The 21162-nt window shown below is 39.1% G+C and overlaps 1 non-coding gene across 1 annotated transcript; it reads left to right on the top strand.

The window, feature by feature from the left end:
* Positions 1-20624: 20624 nt before the first annotated feature.
* Positions 20625-20727, top strand: LOC115833413. Its single transcript, XR_004028847.1, has one exon. It is a non-coding gene; the product is annotated as a U6 spliceosomal RNA (small nuclear RNA).
* Positions 20728-21162: the final 435 nt, after the last annotated feature.

The raw sequence follows: 21162 nt of genomic DNA, 5'->3' as shown, positions 1-21162 counted from the left end.
GAAGAACCCGGAACTGGCGCCATTAAGGTACCCCTGTTGCCTAACAATTTAAAAACTTGTCTATCAATTCTTTTACCACTTTTTTCATTTCACTTTTAATTCTGTTCAAACTTAAAAAAAAATTATAGAAGTTTTAACTTTCATTATGTTAAATGTGTTAGTATTTTCCTTTATGTTCCAGTTTAACCTGCCATCAGATAAATATTCTTTCTTATTTCCAGCTATCTTTATAGTTTAATTTATTGCAACTAATTAGTTAATGTATCTGGAATTTGTTTTCGTAAGTGGTGTGAAGTAGGGTTCCATTTATTTTTCCAAAATTATACAATCTCAATGCCTACTTATAAAATAATTCTTCTGCACATTGTGCACATGTACCCTAAAACTTAAAGTATAATAATAATAAAATAAAAAAAATAATTCTTGCCCTCTCATTAGCTTAGAATGTCTTCTTTATCATGTGTAAATTCTTAAAGCTCTCAGTTATTTGCCTGGTTTCCCTTTTCTAGTAAATTGTTCCAGTGCTAGCACTATATCATTTAGTTACTGTAATGCTATAGTACATTTTATCATGTTGAAGAGCAACTTCTCCCATTACCTTTGATTTTTGAGATGTTTTTCCTCATTATTTATACATCTTTTTTCTTGCAGGTGAACTTAAAATAAATCATCTTTTTTTTATATCAACCAGTTTTTTGGGAAAGAGGCTTAAAAGACTCTTTGAAAGGTTGCCACTTTTTCTGTTATAATGTTTTAACATCAGAAATAAAATGTTGAGCAAAAGGAGCAAGCCGCAGAATACATACAGTTCCAGCTCACTTACAAAAAGTTCAAAAAATGATACATTGTTCAGTGATATACATATATTTGCTAAATATATTAAAAAAACTGATCCCAAGGAAAATAATTTCCCCAGGGATAGGAACTAGATGCAATCCAGAATGGACACAGTGGGAATTCCAAAGTTATTGATAATGTCCTACTCCCAGAGCTATAGGAATAGAATATGGATGTCTTTATTGTTAACATTATTAATATTTTATTATTACTTTCTGTTATAAATACTAATATCATTAATACCATGTATGAGTTTATTAGGTATCATTAATATTATTCTGTTTAGTTGTATATTTCTGAAACCTGAAATATTTTCATAAAAATTTTAATGTACAAAACTAAATAAAATTTTACAAATTGATACCTTATCTTCATAACACCATTCATGAGAAAAGTATGAATTAAAATCATTATATTAATAATGGTAACTAGTATATGACATTCCTGGAAATAAACTTAATGAGATATATACATATATAGAGAAACTATGTGAACTGTATGAAGAAATTTGTATGCTCTCCTAAGTGAAGTTTTTAAAAATATTGCATTAATGAAAAGATACAGCATGCTCTTCAAATTACTCTACAAATTTAATGCAATCTCAATTACAATCTCAACACAATTTTTGAACTAAACAAAAATTACTCTAAACTTTTTTTGAGGAATGATTATTAAATTTGCATACCATTGAAATCTTTGAAAAATTATTAATGAAGAGACTCTTGTCTCACAATATAGATATTTTTATTGATTATTTAAAAATATTTTTATTGAGGTCTCTCTCTCTATATATATATATATAGTTTACCATCTTTACCATTTTAAGTGTACAGTTCAGTGCTAATAAATACACGTATATTATTTATTTTCCCTGCCCACCCCACTCTCCTTCTAGGACTCTGCTAACCACCAATTTACTTTCTATCTTCATGAGATACTTTTTAGGTCCCACATATGAGTGTGGCCATGCAGTATTTGTCTTTCTGTGCTTGTCTTATTTCCTTTCACATAATGCCTCCAGTTCCATTCACGTTGCTGCAAATGACAGTATTTCACACTTTCATGGCTGAATAATATTCCACTGTGTTATATATCACATTTTCTTTATTCATCCATCTATCAATGGGCACCTAGGTTCATTCCATATTTTGGTTATTGTGAACACTGTTGCAATAAAGATGGAAATGCAGATATCTCTTTTATATATTGATTTTCTGTCTTTTGGATATATACCCGGTAGTGGAATTTATGTATCCAATGATAATTCTATTTTTAGTTTTTGAGGAACCTCTATAACTGCTCTCTGTAATGGCAGTATTAATTTACATTCCCACCAACAATACATGAGGGTTAAAGACTATTGAAAAGCCACAATTATTAATACAATGCAACGCAAGTATCAGAAGAGACTGAGAATCTATAATGCATTGATAACATTTCACTTTTTGTATGCACTTGCTATCAACCAGATTCTGTACTAACTCCTTTATATTCATTATTTTTTAATTATCACAACTACCTCAGATAGTTGTGATAATTAAAACTACTATTATTTCAATTTTTACAAAGGAGAAACGTATCATGACCAACCATCCTAGTTTGTTCATGACTGCCCCAGTTTTGACACTTAATGTCCAAACTGTAAAGAATCCCTGGATACTCCTGGCAAACTAGGATGATTGGTCACCCTAGAACTGAAGCTTGGAGTGCTTATGTAATTGATCAATTTGTCAATTCAAATGATGGGGGGGAAACCTTCTGGAACAACTGGCTAACCTTGGGAAAAAAAGTGAGATCAATACTCACCCTTTACTCTAGAATAAATTATTGTTGAATAAATAACTTAAATGTAAACATTGCATAAAAACATAAGTGAATACATATGTAACTTTGGAGTAGAGATGAACATTCTAAACAAAACACAAAACTAGAAACCATAAATGAAAATATAAATAAATATCACTGCATTAGAAACAACTTATCTACAACTGAAAAAATTAAAACTAAAATTTTAATGAAACAATTAATGACCTAAATATGTAAAAAACCTCAAACATTACTAGGAAATATCTAACTCCATAATAGAAAAATGAACACAGGATATTAATAACTACTTTATAATAGAAGTACTAAGTTAAATAAGCCAGGTGCAGAAAGAGAAATATTTCATATTCTCACTCATACGTGGGACCTTAAAAAGCTGATCTCATATAGGCAGTAAATAAGATGGTGGTTACCAGAGTCTGGGAAGTGTGGTGGTTGGGGATGAAGAGAGGTTGGTTAATAGGTTAAAAAAATACAGTTAAACAGAAGGAATAAGTTCTACTGTTTGATAACACACACGTATGAAAATATCATATGTACAGCATAAATATGTACAAGTATTATGTATGAATGAAAAATGGAAAATAAAAGTTTATTAAACTTTAAGTCATTTGTTTTTTATTGCATTGTCGTTTTACTCATATCTCTTGTATACTATGTAACAAAATTTATTTATTCAGTCACCTGTTGATGGACAGTTGAGTTATTTCCAGATTTGGGCTATTATAAATAAAGCTATAAAATTACGTGTACAAAAAAAGTACAAATGGCCAAATACACATGAATAAATTATTACACTTTTAATAGTGACTTTATGCAAAATAAAACAAAATGCTATTTATTTGAAGCAGACTGACAAAGATTAAAACAAATAATAATGCCAAGCATTGATCATTACAGGGAAAATGGCTTACCTCATGTATACATGGTTGATGGAAGTGCAAAACAGTATACTATAAGAAACTATTTTGACAATATGAGTCAAAGACCTTGAAATGTATGGCTTTTCATGCAAAAAAAATTCCCCATTCAATAATCTATCATAAGAAAATAATCAGATTAATATTTGAAAATACATATACAACAATGTTCATTCCAGCACTGTTTATAAGACCATATAACTTCACATGACCTACTATCTGTCCATTGGGATTAGTTAAACAAATTATGGCACATTCTTGCAATGCAATACTATATAGCTATTGAAAGTAATTAGTTTATTTGATCATTCATTTATCATATACTTACTGAATGGCAGGCATTTTACTAGTTGCTGGGCATATAGTTGTGTACACAACGAACTATATATTCAATCTCATATGACCACATTCTATATAGAAAGGAAATTAAACAAAAAACAGACAAATAAATGTAACTCACAATAACAACTTGATGGAAATAAGTAGCTGGGAGAGGTTAACAGGATGACCTAGATCCGTATTTATTTATGTGTAGGGCTTAACTTCTCTGAAGTAAGACTATGTCAAGGATTCAACTACATGGAATATTCAAATTTGTTTCAAGAAGTGCATAATATGTTCTACAGTCAATCAATCCCAAGCTCCTATGGTCTCTCTTAGAGGCTAGAGAGCAGAGCACACATGACAGTCACAAAGTGTGTTTTCAAAAAGGCAGAGGATTCAAAGTCTCTATCCTGTAATCAACAGAGATATTGCCATGATTTTTAAACCATGTAAATTCTGCTCTAGTACAGTTCTCTGGACAACAACCCTTGACCACCTATTCAGACTTCTCACCTTGTCTCTCCCTCTATATTGATCTCTGATCGCTTTCATCTCATTCCTTTCTATTATATTAAACCAAATGAAATTGCTGATATCCAACCATTTTTGTTGAATGAAAATAATAATTTCACATTGCTCAACCTGCTATTTTAGAAAATCCCCTGTTCTTCCATGTTTATATACTGAACTACTTTTTTGATTCACCGAGACAAGTGCCTTGTCCTTCAGCTGCCCATATTGCAGGTGTTGCAAATGAGACATGAATTGACATCATGAATGAACTCCATGTACAACCCTAATATGTCACTTTTATATCTTCTTCCAAAGTGTGACATTTAAAATAACATGCTAGAATTCTACACTGTGCTTTCACTAATCACTTACCTATGTAGGCATCAAGCAAGGTAAAAGAATGGGAGGAAAGGGTATTCAATTTTATATTATGCCAGAAAAATTATTTCTTTTAGTCATTTTGGGAGGAACATTACAAAACCTTAACTTTGTGAATTTAGGATATATTTCCCATGATCTCTGCTTTATTCTAGAAAATATAAATTGTTCCTCAGCTTTACTGTATAAATATTATACAGCTTAGCCACTATCACTACAAACTTTGAAGTCTGACAGATCCAAATTTTGAAGAAATTTCTGAGTCACAGTGTTCTCATCTGCAAAGCAGGGGTAAGAACTGAACTTACCTCATAGAATTATTAGGATGATTAAATGAGATAATGCATGTAAAATACATTTAGCACACACAGGCATGTAATAAATACTCAATTAACAGTAAATTTAAAGTAAAATTAAAGCTTCTTAAAGGAAGCATTTTTATTCTTTTAGCATAATTGCCTAATCATGAGATAGAACCTGGACACCAGGACCTCAAAATAGGAAGCCCTCGAGTTTGGAATGGGAAAAAGCAGAGAAAATGCTTTGCTTTAAATTCCCTATGAATAGGCTCAGTGAATCTGCATTTGCTAACACTTCTACATGCCAACTAATTGGGGAGCCTTTAGTCCCAGTGGTTATACAGTCAGTTTAGGTAGGCAGTGATTGATAGGACAGAGGAGAGTCATTGCAGCCTCAAATTACATTCAGGGAACAATATTTTCTCTGTGCAGAGGAAAAAAATTTAGCATAAGTCTTAATGGATTACATATCACAGTTTTTAAATTGACTTTGTAAGATTTTAAAAAATGCACCCCCTCCAATTGGCCTTGCAAATATAAAATGGATATAACTATAGCTGAAGCCTCTTCACTTGGACCTGCTATAGCTAAAACCAATGTTTCTTGTCCAGCTGCTACAGTAGCTGCAGAATGATAACGGTCAGCATTTCAGCAATGTGTCATCTTCAGCAAAGGTGGGGCAGATTCTAGGATCCTGTCTAAGCCAACTGCTCAGCAGCCAAATGAAAGCAAACCAATATGGGAAACCTAGGAAAAAACACGAAGTTTTCTGCATAGCAGTCCAGGTTGTCAATCTCTAAGCCAGTTCAGTTAAAAACCCTTTGAGCTCTGGGAAGTTTGCCTTAAAAAAATTTCTAGAATTTTTAGGGCAGGCTTGGCCTGAGGCACATGAAGTTGACAATGGCTTCATTCAAGGAATGACAAAGGCCTACTAAACACATTGGGTGTCAGGATATTTACTGCAATTATTATTTTAGAAAAGCCTTTATTAATATCTGAACAACTTCTTCATAAAAATAAGTAAAATTGTATTTGCCTGGGTTTGGATTTTGTTAAAATCCACTTTTCGCACTCAGTTCTGGAATTATCTCCCTACCCAGATAAGAAGTCAGTATAGACCAGTGGAAAAGCTTCCATGCTGCAAAGATCAGATTCCTAACTCTGTACTTACACAACAGTGGCCAAATGGGCTTGGTTTAGTAATCCTTAACGTGAATATAATAACACCAACTACTTTATAGGTTTCTTTTGACAATTTAAATGAGTGAATATATATACAGATAGTGCTTGAATCACAAAGCTCAATTTATAATTTTTAACTTTACAACAGTATGAAACCATTCTGTTTTTCACTTTCAGTACAGTATTTAATGAACTACATGAGATATTCTATACTTTATTATGAAATATGATTTGCATAATATAATTTTGCCCAACTATAGGCTAATGTAAATATTTTGAGCATGATTTAAGTAGGCAGACGCTACTAGTCCATTCTCATACTGCTCTAAAGAACTGCCCAAGATTGGGTAATTTATAAAGGGAAGAGGTTTAATTGACTCACTGTTCACCATGTCTGGGGATGCCTTGGGAAACTTACAATCATGGCAGAAGGTGAAGAGGTAGAAAGACACCTTTTTCAAAAGGCAGCAGGACGGAGAAGTCCCGAGGGAAGGGGGGAAGAGTCCCTTATAAATACATCAGATCTCATGAAAATTCACTCACTATCATGAAAACTGCATGGGGGAAACTGCCCCCATGATTCAGTTACCTCCACCTGGCCTCTCCCTTGCCTTGTGGAGATTATGGGGATAATGGGGATTACAATTTAAGATGAAACTTGGGTGGGGACACAAAGGCTAACTGTGGCAGGCTAGATATCACTAACAGCTGAACAGGCAGACATCCATGACAACTGTTTAGCACTGACTGAGTAGTTAGGTTAATTACTGAAAGCTGATAGAGCCAGTGCCCTTATACAAAGGCTGGAATGTAACAAAGGCCCACCAAGAGTCCTGCTTAGGCCTTTCCTGGGCCTTAAAGCTTGACAAGATAATGAAGGAATTCTTAACAAGACCCATTCAGGATTGAACAACTTTATCGGATGGTCTGAAAAGACTCCCCAGACCTCTACAAACAGGTTTTATTAGGGGGGTTTAAGGAAACTCCCCAAACTTCCATGACTTAGTAGGAGACAAAATAAGGGTAATTATCCCCAGCACGTGGACCCATCTGGATTAAGTAAATTTATTGAAACTCCAGAGGAATGTCTTCAGGACTCAGACCTTTGTTAAAGATTAGAAAAAGCTAACCACTTATGTCTTTAGATGAATGCACATTTACACGTAGACATATAGCTTAGAAGGTATATAAGCTCGGTAAAATTTTGTAATTTTTAGTTGGTCTGGTAATATTTCCCTGGTTTTTTCCCTGTACCTGGTTACAGAAATAAACTCTCTTATTTCCCAGTTCATCTGCATCTCATTATTGGGCAGCAAGAGTAATCAGCCTGACCCTCAGTTAAGTCTGGGAACAAATTTGGTGAGCCAGCTGAGAGCCGCTGGGATGGTGCTGCCTTCAGTGGCCAGTGGCTTCTAATGAGACAGTCTTCAGGAAATTCCCAGCAGCTACAGGGTGAAATTTTCCAGGGGAATCTCCCAAGGGCTGTCCCTTGCATGAAACCACATGTCCCTCTCACTACTGGGGAAGAACAGAGATAAGGATCAGACATGCTCAAGGGGTAGATGAAATTGTATGATATTCAGGAAGCCCATTCTTTTTCTATCTGGATTTCTTAAGCCATTTGCCTGGTACCACCAGGGCAACAATAGGGCTCGCTTATACACCTGCTTTGCCTTTGGTTAAAATCAGGTTTTGTGTTGGTTTGGGGTCTTTCCTGCCTGAGTGCATGCCCCTTTGTGTTTGTCCAAAATCTGTCTCCACTTGTTTGTGTATCTGTCTTGGTCCGTCTTGATACCACATAAGCTTGAAAATCAGAGGTGTTGAGTCCATTCCTGCTGGGAGCCCTCTGGGAAGAGTCCTGTTGGATTGAAAATGGTTTGGGTATCCTTCCATGACTAAAAGGAAATTAGTTTACTATTGTAATAGGATTTGGCAAATGTACATTTTAGAATCTGAGGGTAGATAGCCGATTTTGGGGACTCTGAACTATTCCATTATTTATGAGTTAGAGACATTTTGTAAGTGTTTGGGAAGATGGGAATAAATACCCTATCTTGAGAAATGTATGTTACTACATAAGAAGGATGTCAACGAGAAGGGAGATAAGCTAATGGTTCAGTGCTCAGTCAAAGTTTGACCTGACTCTAAGAGAGAAGATAGGGACTTAGGAAGCCAATAATTGATAAATATACTTAACTTGGTGGGAGCTAGCAGCACACATAATCCAGTGAGAGCTAACACCCAACCAACCAGCCAGGAAAGGGGAGAATCACCACCCTCAGAGTACAGGGAAGTGGTGCCCCCAGAGTACCGGGAAGCAGCAAAGCTGGTCTTTCCCTCTTGGACCAGACAAGGCACTAGTTTTGGCCGGAGAACTATAGAACCAGGAGCAGGGCAATTTCCACTTTGATAATACCCTGTAGGAGTTAAACAGCAGGAGGCTATGGCAGGATATTATTGAGCCTACAGCCCTTTTATTACATCTGACCTGTTAAAGTGGAAGAATTCTAACTTGCCCTGTAGGGAAGACACCCAGAAAATGAATGAACTGTTTAGCACAATGCTTGCTACTCATCACCCTACATGGGCAGATATACAAGCCCTCTTAAACATTATGCTCACTGCAGATGAGAGCTGCCTAGTATTGGATAAGGGAAAGGAAGAGGCAGAACACCTTCACTTGATCTTACCCAAAAGGCAGAGAAGCGATGCAGAACACCTTCATAATGAAAACCCAGACAATACTCCAGACCCTGATGGAGCAGTACTCTATACTGACCCTAACTGGGATCCAAATGAAGCTAATGTGGGTTCAATGACCCACCTGGAGCATTATAGGAGTTGCAGCTCAAAGGGCATTAAGTCAGGGGTACCCAAATGTGAAAACTTAAACTAAGTGTAGGAGCTCCGGCAAAGGCCTAATGAAGATCCATCCAAGTTTATGGAATGTATTTGACAGACCTCTGGGAAGTATACAGATACGGACCCACAGGACCCTGAAAATGTCAGGATGGTGAACCTTTTATAAGGCAAAGTTTCCCTGACATTGGGAAGAAGCTGCAGAAAGTAGAAGGGGCCATTAGGATAAATGCCTCTCAACGGAGACATTGCATTTAAAGTTTACCAGAGTAGGGAGGTGAAGAAAACTAAAGCCCTGTGGCAGGCAGCAATACTCATGGCCACAGCAAGACAATATCCAAGAGGGAAGGGACCTGAAAAGAGGAAAGGAAAAGTAGAAAAGAATCAGTGTGCATACTGCTGAGAAATGGGGCATCGGAAAAAGGATTGCCCAAAGTTAAACCAAAAAGAACCAAGACCAATTATGGCAATTAAGCCTGGGGATGAATCTGAGGAAGATTGAGGGTGCCCAAGACTTCCAGCAGCTCCAATTCTATGTAACATCAAAATTTCCCCACAGAAGCCTCAGGTAAAGTTAACAGTGGGGAAACAGAAATTGGACTTCTTAATCGACACTGGTGCTACTATTTGGTAGTTAATACACTGATCACTGAACTTTCTGACACAGCTGTCAATATAGTCGGAGTGAGCAGGAAACAGATCAGAGCAGTTTCTGTGCCCCCCTCTCATGTAAAGTGGGTAATAATGTAACAATTCACCTTAATATGCCAGGCTGCTCAATTTCTTTACTTGGCAGATATCTGCTATGCAAGTTACAGGCTCAAATCATCTTTATCTCTGAGAAACATCAAATGTATCTCCAAGTGCCTCCAGAACATGGACTGCAACTGCAAGCACTTCTGATGAATGCTAAGACCTCATGCCCTAAGGTAGATGCAGTCCCTCAGGAAGTCTTTGGCAAGGTAAAACCAGAGGTCTGAGGAGGGCAATTAACATGGGAGGGAAAGGGAGGGCAATTAATATGAGTTTGGTAAAAGTCAAATTGAAGGAAGGGGTTCAAGCTATCTGAAAAAAACAATACTCCTTAAAGAGGGAAGCCTTGGAAGGCATCCAGCTGAATTTAGTCTCGTTCTTACTGTATGGCCTCATAAAGCCTTTTCAGTCTTCTTACAATACTCCCATCTTGCTGGTAAAGAAGCCTCGCACAAATGAGTATAGATTTGTGGAAGATCTAACAACAATTAATGATATTGTGGAAGACATTCACCCCACTGCGGCTAACCGATACACCAGGTTTTCCATTTTCCTCACTGCCTGGGAATCATGAATGGTTTATGGTGCTAGACTTGAAAAAATGCCTTCTTTTAGATACAAGTGAATGTAGAGAGCCAGCTATTGTTTGCTTTTGAATGGACAGACCCTGAGACCACTGCACAGTTTCAGTATTGCTGGGCTGTACTCTCTCAAGGGTTTAAGAACTCACCAACTATATTTGGAGAGGCTTTGGCTCAGAACTTAAAAAACCTACAATTAAAAAATGGGGTATTGTTGCAATATGTGGATAATTTGCTAATCTCTAGCCCCCCTGAGCAAGAGTACCAGGATAACACCATTAAAACCTTAAACCATCTGGCAGCTTGTGGGTGCAAGCTCTCAAGCAAAAATGCTCAAGGATGCAAACAAACTATGAAATATTTAGGGGTTCTTCTACAGAAAGAAACCAGAGCCCTGACCATGGGAAGGTGAAATGCAATTGCTTCTATTGCCACGTCCACCACCAGAGAGCACATAAGGGTCTTCCTAGGTATGGCCAGATTTTGTTAGATTTGGATCCCTATCTACAGACTAATAGGAAAGCCCTTATACGAACTGTTAAAAAGAGCCAAGTATAATTTTTTTGAGTGGGAAGCAAGGCACCAACATTCATTGGAGCAACTGAAGTGTAAGATAATCTCCTCCCCTGCCTTAGGGCTTCCAAATTCTCATAAGCCTTTCCAACGTAATGTGCACTAGAGACTGGGTTAGCATTGGAGTCCTAATGCAAAGGTTAGGTGAAGTATTACTACTCATACCATACGTTTCAAAGCAGCTTGACATGGTAGCCAAGGGCTGGCCCCCTTGTCTTAGAGCAGTCTGCTACTACTTGACTGCTACTCGAAGAAGGTGAAAAGCTGACCTTGGGACAGCCTTTCGCAATATACACGCCTGATCAAGTGTTGGTGTTACTGCAACAAAAAAGAGGCTACTGGCAGACAGCAGGCCAGTTGAGCAGATTATCAAGCCATGGTTTTAGACGACCCCACAGTAAAGCTGCAAACTACAGGAACTTGAAACTTTGCTACACTATTACCTACCACTGACGAGCTGGAAGAACCCATACATAATTGTCTAGAGGTCATAGACCAAGTGTTTTTCAGCCACCTGGACCTAAAGGAGGTAGCCCTCGCATGCTCAGACCAGACCTTGTTTGTAGACAGCAGCAGCCTGGTCCCTGACAGGAAGAGAAATGCTACATATGCTGTGATGACCTCCTCAGAAGTAATAGAGGCAATAACTTTGCTGGCAGGAACCTTGGCAGAGAAGGCAGAGTTAAACGCCCTCAGGAGAACCTTGCAACTGTCCCAAGGTAAGAGTGCCAACATATACACTGACTCCAAGTACCAAGCATTCATGATAGTTCATGCACATGGAGCTATCTGGAGGGAAAGAGGGCTGCTAAAGGTGGATAACATCAAAGTTTAATATGCTAAACAAGTGTTAGAATTGTTAGAAGAGATAAAGGCCGCATGGGAAATAGCTGTAATGCATTTCCCTGGCCATCAATGCAATAATTCTGAAATGGCAAGGAGCAATGCTTTTGCAGACCTCACCACAAGGCATTTAGCTAGTACCGGCATTGAAATCCAGGTGCCCTTAATTCCACAAATAAACTTAGCCTCCAAGCCCCAGTACACTTCTGAAGATAAGAAAGCCATAGAAGATAAGGGATTCAAACTAAACAAGGAAGGGTAGAGAGTAAGCAGAGCAGGCCAGTCTAGGAACCAGTGCCTCTTGTCTACCCACTGTTAAAGTGCATTCACAATAGTATGCATTTTGGGTGAGACACTTCACTGTCCTTTGTACAAAATTATTTGAAAGGGAAACGACTAAAAGCCCACTTAAAGGATATAATTCAGCATTGTCATCTGTGTGCCAGGAATGAGCCTAATAATCACAGCCAAAGGCAGCCTGGGCAACAAAGAAGAGGAAGGCACCCCCTAGAAAACTGGCAAATAGACTTTACACAAAGGCCACCAGCCCCTGGGAGATACAAATACCTCCTAGTTCTAGTGGACACTTTCTCTGAAGCATACTCAGGTCACATCCAATAAGCAACCAATATAGTTAAAGTTTTACAGAAAAAAAAATCATTCTGCAATATGGGCTCTCTGATGTAATCCAAAGTGGTAATTGGCCTTCATTCATCTCTGAAATAACTCAACAAGTAAACAAAGCATTGGGAATAAAATGGAGACTGCACTCAGCATGGAGACCTCAATCTCCCGGACAAAGTGAGAGAATGAACCACACTCTAAAAACAATAATTACCAAGCTGTATCAAGATACTCAATTGAAGTGGATGCAGGTACTTATCGCACTGCTCTGGGTCAGAATAGCCCCCAGAAATGGAATTAAAATAAGTCCCTATGAAATTGTCTTTGGAGGACCCTTTGTAGCTAATCTGTCTCTGGTACTGAAGTGCCCCTAGATAGGGAGTCAGATATTAAGAATTATTTTGCTCACTTAGGACAAACTCTTAACATTTTGTGGAAGTTTGCTTCCAACAGGAGCACTGTGAATTCTGTAGAAGCCCCCCAACCTTTCCAAACTGATAATCAAGTGCTGCTGAAGGAATGGAAGGAAGCCAGTCCTGCCCAACAACTACAGGAGAAATGAAAGGGGCCTTACGATGTGCTAATTACCACAAGCACAGCACTGAAATTGGCAGCCATCAAGCCTTAGGTCCATAACATGTGAGCAAAAAGATTCCTGCCAGCTGACAACCCTGTGGCAGAGGAGTTCCAGGCCAGCAGGTGGGAGATAGAACCCTTAGAAGACCTGGAGTTTCTATTCAGAAAACAATAAGACTTTCTCTTATAATGAATGCTCCTTCTTGCTGTGCCTCTCATTGTTTCTGCTCTTACCTCTAATCATTCTTTAAACTGAGCACAGAACTATGCAGATAACCTGCAACACGGCTTCTGCTGGGTCTGTGGCCTATAATCCCTTTGTAGAACCACAGGATTGCCTTGGTGGTTGTCACCCATCCCAGGGAAGGACTGGATTTACTAGCAAACTTTTCTGGGAAATCTCAAATTTTGGACTGGGTCACACATGACAGGAGTGACCAGGGCAAATGTCTCACAGTGGCCCATAAACAAAACTTTAGAAGGCCCAGGGCACAAAAAGCCATTCTAAGTAAACAAAACAAGGGATGACATAAAAGCTTTAGCTACTCCCTTGCTGAATGTGAAGGTGTACACCTAGACTATACTACAAAATGTCCAGTATAAAAATGGCTTTCTTCAAATTTAGGATAAATTTGTTTGGTTAACTGCCTCCACATCAATAAAGGAGTCCCTTTATGCTGGAAGCAATGCAACCACTGCCTTGACCATTGGTCTAATGTAACTCAAGTCGTGGGATGAATTCCGCATGAACAATGTCGACGTATTACAGGGCTACAACAAACAGATTTGTTTGCCACCACTGGTCCCAACGACCTGGCCTAAATTGGTATGCCCCTAAGGGAATCCAATGGCTTTGTGGTACCAGTTTATGACCATGGCTGCCCTGGGGCTGGTTAGGACGCTGTACTCTAGGTCTCCCGTGAGCACAGGGATGCTGGATAAAAACCATCCAAAACCCAGCTAACCTCATGCATATGCTTAACAGGTGGACCAGGTCAGTCTTTCACTGGTATAATCATCTGGCCATAATCTTTATTCCCTCAATAGGCTTAGAAACTGCCATATGACACACAGAGACACTAGTTAATTTCATGCACTGAGCATTGAATAACAGTCTCCAAAGTATTTCCCTTACGCTAAAATGTATCATATGCAGAAAGGTATCTTGCAAAATCAAATGACCCTAGACATTCTAACAGAGGCCCAGGGGGGATTCTGCATCCTGGTCAAAACCCCATGTTGTGTGTATATACCTGAAAATTCTGGGATTAACTCTGGCATTAAAGGATATGCACCAACAGATTCAGGCAATCTCCAGCCTTAGGTTATCACTTAATGACTGGATCTCATCATGGTTTAGCAGAGGGCTTTCTTGGTGGCAGAAAATCCTCGCAGTCCTGGCCATCCTTGTTGGCATGGGCATAATGTAATGTTGTGGAATGTATTGCTGTTGCATATTGTTTCAAAACATCCCTCGAGTTCATACTATTATGTTTCAGTGGGCACTGCCTCTAAACCCCCAAAACAGAGAGTACTACCAGGAACAAATTGACCTCTTCCACTACAATGCTACATTTTGTGCCCCATAATGATGACCCCTCTCAGCAGGAAGTAACCAGAAAGATTATGACACCCCATCTCCCTACAATTCTCGTGATAAATAAATATACAAGCATAATGAAAACCATTCACAAATTGATAATGGGGGTTGTGGCAGGCCAGGTTCCACTAACAACTGAACAGGCAGGACTCCATGACAACTGTTTAAGCACTGAGTGGTTAGATTAAATATTAAAACCAGAGGCTGGGCGCAGTGGCTCACACCTGTAATTCCAGTAGTCTGAGAGGCCAAGGTGGGCGGATCACCTGAGGTGGGGAGTTCGAGACCAGCCTGACCAACACGGAGAAACCCCATATCTACTAAAAATACAAAATTAGCCTGGTGGGAGGGTGGTGCATGCCTGTAATCCCAGTTACTCAGGAGGCTGAGGCAGGAGAATTGCTTGAACCCAGGAGGCAGAGGTTGCGATGAGCCCGGATTGCACCATTACACTCCAGCCTGGGCAACAAGAGTGAAACTACGTCTTAAAAACAAAACGAAACAAAAAACCAAAAAACAAAAACTGGAAAGAGCCAGTGCCCTTATACAAAGGCTGGAATATAACAAAAGCCCACCAAGAGTCTTCCCTAGGCATTTCCTGGGCCATGAAGACAACAAAGGAATTCTTAACAGGACCCGTTTAGGACTGAACAAGTTTTTTTTTTGTTTGTTTTGTTTTGTTTTTGTTGTTTGAGGTGTAGTTTCACTCTTGTTGCCCAGGCTAGAGTGCAATGGCGCGATCTTGGCTCACTGCAACCTCCTCCTCCCTGGTTCAAGCAATTCTCCTGCCTCAGCCTCCCGAGTAGCTGGGATTACTGGCATGCACCACCATGCCCGGCTAATTTTGTATTTTTAGTAGAGGCGGGGTTTCTCCATGTTGGTCAGGCTGGTCTTGAACTCCTGACCTCAGGTGATCCACCTGCCTCGGCCTCCCAAAGAGCTGGGATTACAAGCGTGAGCCACTGTGCTGGGCAGGGATTGAACAAATTTTTTTGGAGGTCTGAAGAAACTCCCAGGACTTCTACAACAAGTTTTATTGGGTGGTCTAAAGGAACTCCCCAAAATTCCATGACTTAGCAGGAAACAAGATAAGGGTAATCATCCCTATAACCTGTTAAAACAAAGATAAGGCCATGCTCAGGTGTGGTGGCTCACACCTGTAATCCCAGCACTTTGGGAGGCCGAGGCAGGCAGATCACTTAAGGTCAGGAGTTTGAGAGCAGCCTGGCCAACATGGTGAAACCTTGTCTGTACTAAAAACACAAAAATTAGCTGGCTTTTGTGGCGTGTGCCTGTAATCCCAGCTACTCAGGAAGCTGAGGCAGGAGAATTGCTTGAAAACAGGAGGTGGAGGTTGCAGTGAGCTGAGATTGTGCCACTACACTCCAGCCTGGGTGACAGAGTGACAATCCACCTTAAAGAGAAAAAAAAAAAGAGAGAGAGAGACGATAACAGCCCTTTCCCAAAGCAACCCTCCTTCTTGCCTGGGGACTAGACTGCCTTTGTAGGACTAACAAATTAGCCAAAAAATTGGGAATTATGGTTTAGAAGCCATGCAACTGTTGGTTACAAGATTCTGACCCTCCGTAAACTGCTCCTAAGATCACTGCTTGAAATATTTTGCAGACCCTGCACTTGATGGACCAGCTGGAACCACCCAGATTGACTAACTGGCTTATCTGATCTTGTGGCCCCTACCCGGGAATGAACTCAGTGCAAGAGGACAGCTTCAATTCTGTATGATTTCATTTCCTACCTAATCAATAAGCACTCCTGGCTCACTAGCTTCCCCCGCCCCCCACCAAGTTATTTTTAAGAACTCTGATCCCTAAATGCTCGAGGAGACTTGATTTGAGTCATAGTAAAGCTCTGATCTCCCGCACAGCCATCTCTGTGTGAATTACTCTTTCTCTACTGCAATTCCCCTGTCTTGAGAAATCAGCTCTGTCTAGGCAGTGGGCAAAGTGAACCCATTGGTCAGTTACAAATTTGGGGTCTCATCCAGGATTGCCCTTGTGGCTACCTGTCCATGGTTCATTAGACCCCCTCCAGTGATAAATCCAGAGGCCAGGCCAGGTGGCTGCCTAGTTTTCTTGGACTAGGGGCTGACCCTGGTACTCTCTACTAATGGGGTGCTGCTGACCCAATGTGCCGGGATTTAGTTGCAATAGAGAAATAGTCCTGGGGAGATGTCCCATAACGGTAACCCTATCACAGGGTGTCTGTATGTAGCCCCATTGTGGGGTGGGTGTCTGTCTGTAGCCCCATTGCAGGCTGTCTGGATTGATGGGTATCCTAGGCATTGCCAACACCTCCTTCCTTCTCCTGACTGGTTCTATAGCTCCATGGTAGGATATCTGTCTGCAGTCCCATGGTAGGGTGTGTCTGTGGCCCCATTGTCGGGTATTTGTTTGTAGTTCCACCATGGGGTGTCTGTCTTGGTTTAGCTCCTCTGGAAATCTCAGTTTGTCTGTAGCCCCATTGTGGGGTGTCTCTCTAGGTTCAGGTCCTGGGGGGTCTTGGATGGCTCTCCCTAACTAATAGGCAGAGTCTTGGTGCAGGAGATTTTTCAATCAGGAAGATTTGGGGGAGATTTCTCAGAGAATAGGATAGCTTGGAAGGGATATTCTTGGAGTTCTTGGTTAAGAATCTAATTCGGAAGACCTTCTGTCTGTCTTATCTTTGTGTGTGTTTGCAAATGTGGAGGGGATCTCAGAAAGAATTGCTGATAAAAGTCAAGCAGGCCTAACTCAGAGAACCCTCTTTATTTGTCTGGTAACATTCAGTGAGTCCTAAAGAAAGCTCAACAGGCCTGTCTTGGGGTGATTATCTTCTCTTCGCCTCGCCTAGAGACCCCAGTGTGAATTACCACCTGAAGGTCTTTCCTCCCAACCCGGAGTGGATCAAATACAACATGAACTAACAGGAGAAAGTGTGAGCCTTGCTATGTTGATATTGGGTGCTGATCGAGGTGACTAGTGTCTGTTTTGTTATGTGTATTTTGCTGGGATGGAAAATGTTAATTCTGTTCCTTATGCAGCCCATTGGGCAACATCTTGTAAAATTGAGAATCTTTTGCCTATGATTCCATAAAACAGAAAAGATTGATTTTCTTTTGTAAAGTGGCTTGAACCCCACAGCTTTGGCACAGCAAGCTGGGTCATCAAAATCTGCTTGATTCTTCTGGAAGCTGAAGAGAAAGAGAATCCAGAAAACTGGTATGCTAGCCAGAAGGGTCCAAATTTTTATAAGCCAAGTTTCTGGTTTCTCTCTCTCTCTCTCAATCTGTGTGTGTGTATGTGTGTATGTGTGCACGTGCATGCACGTGTGTAAATGGGAAACATCACGGTTTGTCTTCTCTGCAAGGGTTTAATTAGTAGAAAAAAAGGATATATGATACTAATCTTAGGCTGTAGCAAATCTGGTGTACTTTGTGCTAAGAATTTGAATTTCTGTGTTGTTCTGTAATGGAGAGAGGGGTATCACAGTATAGAACTTGGGTTTAGGACCCCTATAAGCCTGCTTTACAAGCCAGCTCAGCAGGCTGGTCAGTTACAACCTTTGCTATGGGTCCCTGAAACCAATATGGGATTAAATTTATCTGTCTTGTTTTGTGTCCTTAAGAGCTTAATCTTGTGACCATGCGAGAATACTTTTTCTTGGTTCCTACCACGCAGAGGACAGAAAATTTGGGGTTCATGTCAGAGTTAGCCTTAAAAATTATTTTGAGCAGTAAAGAGCTTTTGCAAGCTTGAAACTCGTTGCTCTAGACTTTTTCTGGGAAAAGCAGTAGAAACTGCTAAATGGTATATAGGTCAGTTGCTAAGGCTTTGTCTTTTGACAATGGTGGCCTGCATTTAATTCTTGGCTTCTGGAATAATTCCTTTCTGGTTGGTTATTTGTGTAACTTTGTCGTTTATTAAGGGTTTGCTTTCTCCCATGGATAGCTTCTGATTTGCTGCCTTGGATTTTCCTTTCTCTAAACTACCCTTGGGGAGATTCTAAATCTTGTAAAAAAAGAAAGAAAGAAAAAAAACAGAACTGCTTACCATCACTTTGAGACACCTTATGCATCCATGGTTAAGTTATAACCTTAGTTAAAACTTATTAATTTATGTGGAAAGTTACCTGTCGTAGAAATCAAAAGCCAAAAATATCAGCTGTCTTGGCTAGTAATAAGAGATTTAAAAGAATTTTTTAAAAGAGTACTGTGGTTAAAATCAACTTAATTAAAAGTGGATAAACAAGCTATACGTATATTTAAAAGGCCTTTATGTTTTTCTCTTTTTTTATTCTGTTTTTCTGGAAAAAGGTTTGTTTTCTTCCCAGTCGACTAAATTATTTTTCTCCATTTTGTCTTGCCACTCTTAATGCAAATATGAGAGGCCCCGAGATAACTTCTGGTAGCCTGGGACTCCTTGGGAAAAACAGAGGAGGCACCAAAGACCTCATTTTGGAAAAAAAAACAAGAAAGAAAAAAAAAACCCTCTGTTTTCCTCATGAAACCCCATGAATTAAAAATGGATAGATACCTCTGAAAATCTAAGGCTCTGTTCTGTTTTGCATTGTGTTATCTGCATGTTACATAGCATGGGCCAAATGGGCTTGGTTTAGTAATCCTTAAAGTGAGTATAATAACAGCAACTACTTCGTAGGTTTCTTGTGAGAATTTCAGTGAGGGAATATATATACAGATAGTGCTTGACTTACGGTAGCTCCATTTGTGATTTTCAACTTTACAACAGTATAAAACTATTCTGCTTTTTATTTTCAGTACAGCATTCAATAAATTACCTGATATATCCAATACTTCATTATAAAATACCCTTTGTGTTATATGATGTAGCTCAACTATAGGCTAATGTAAATATTCTGAACAAAATACAAGTAAGGAGACTGTATTAGTCCCTTTTCATACTGTTATAAAGAACTGCCCAAGATTCGGTAATTTATAAAGGAAAAAGGTTTAATTGACTCACAGTTCAGCATGGCTAAGGAGGCCTCAGGAAATTTACAATCACAGCGGAAGGTGAAGAGGAAACAAGGCACCTTCTTCACAAGGCTGCAGGAAGGAACAGTGCTGAGTGAATGGGAAAAGAGTCCCTTATTAAACCATCGGCTTTCATGAGAACTCACTCACTATCATGAGAACAGCATGGGGGAAACTGCCCCCATGATTCAATTACTTTCACCTGGTCTCTCCCATGATACCTGGGGATCATGGGGATTACAATTCAAGATGAGATTTGAGTGGAGACACAAAGCCTAGCTATTTCACAGACTAAGCTAAGCTATGATTTTCGGTAAGTTAGGTCTATCAAATACATTTTTGACTTAAGATATTTTCAATTTACAATTGATTTATTTGGATGTAACCTCATCATAAGTTAAGGAGCATCTGTATACACTATACACACACACAAACACACACTTTGATAAAATGCTTAGCTCATGTAAATTTGCTAAATAAACGTTGTATTATTATTATTATTTTTGTTCCATCAAATTTTTCTCTTTTATCAATTAGCTCTGCATCGTTGCTTGTCCTTTGCTGAATTTTACCACAGTCCATGTTGGTTCATAGTGGACAAGCCACTTTCTTAGGTTAAGGCTGATATACAATCAGCAGAGAACTCCATCTTTGTGCACAATTGCTCAAATATTAGACCTTCATGAACTTTTTCCAACCCTCTGACCACATGTGTCCCAGTTAGATAGTGCACAGATACATGTGTTGCTGGAACTTAAGGTGAAGTGGCTCCCCTCCAATTAACACTCTGAAAAAAAAAAAAAAAAAGGCTGCAGCTCTCCAGCAAAACCATTTCTCTGGGTCTGCTCCAGATTTAATGGAAAAAAGGAGTTTTATAGTATGTGCAGTCTTTGGCTGCATGCCACTCAAAAGCATTCATCCATTATTAAATTAAAAATTACTTCATGGTGCTCACTTCAGCAGCATACTCTAATTGGAATAATTTAGAGAAGATTACCATAGCCTCTGCACAAAGATGACACATTAATTCATGGTTATATTCTATAAATTAGAAACAGGTACTTTCATATATTGTACTGAAAGTGAAAATGGTAAAACTCCATAAAGTTTAATCTAGCAATAGCTTCCAAAATTGCAAATGTGTTTACCCCTTGATTCAGGAATCTCAAGTTCAGAATTCTGTCCATCAGATACACCTACACACATATGAATAATGTATTTCCAAGGTTTCCATCAGGTGTTGTTTTTCATTGTAAAGTATTAGAAAAATTTAAAAATCTATCAACACAAGATTGGTTAAATCAACTGTTTTATATTCATATAATGGAATAGAATACAGACTGAAAAAAAAAGAGAATGCTCTCTATGTATTGTATAGAAAGATATCCAAAATATGCAATACAATATATACTATTTAAGGGTATAGAACAGTGGTATATCTTAATTTTTGAATAAAAAATGTGGCATGAGAATGTATAGTCACATG

The sequence above is a fragment of the Nomascus leucogenys genome, chromosome X (genome assembly GCF_006542625.1).
Source record: "Nomascus leucogenys isolate Asia chromosome X, Asia_NLE_v1, whole genome shotgun sequence".
Taxonomy (NCBI): domain Eukaryota; kingdom Metazoa; phylum Chordata; class Mammalia; order Primates; family Hylobatidae; genus Nomascus; species Nomascus leucogenys.
This window is presented reverse-complemented; position numbering and strand designations above follow the sequence as displayed.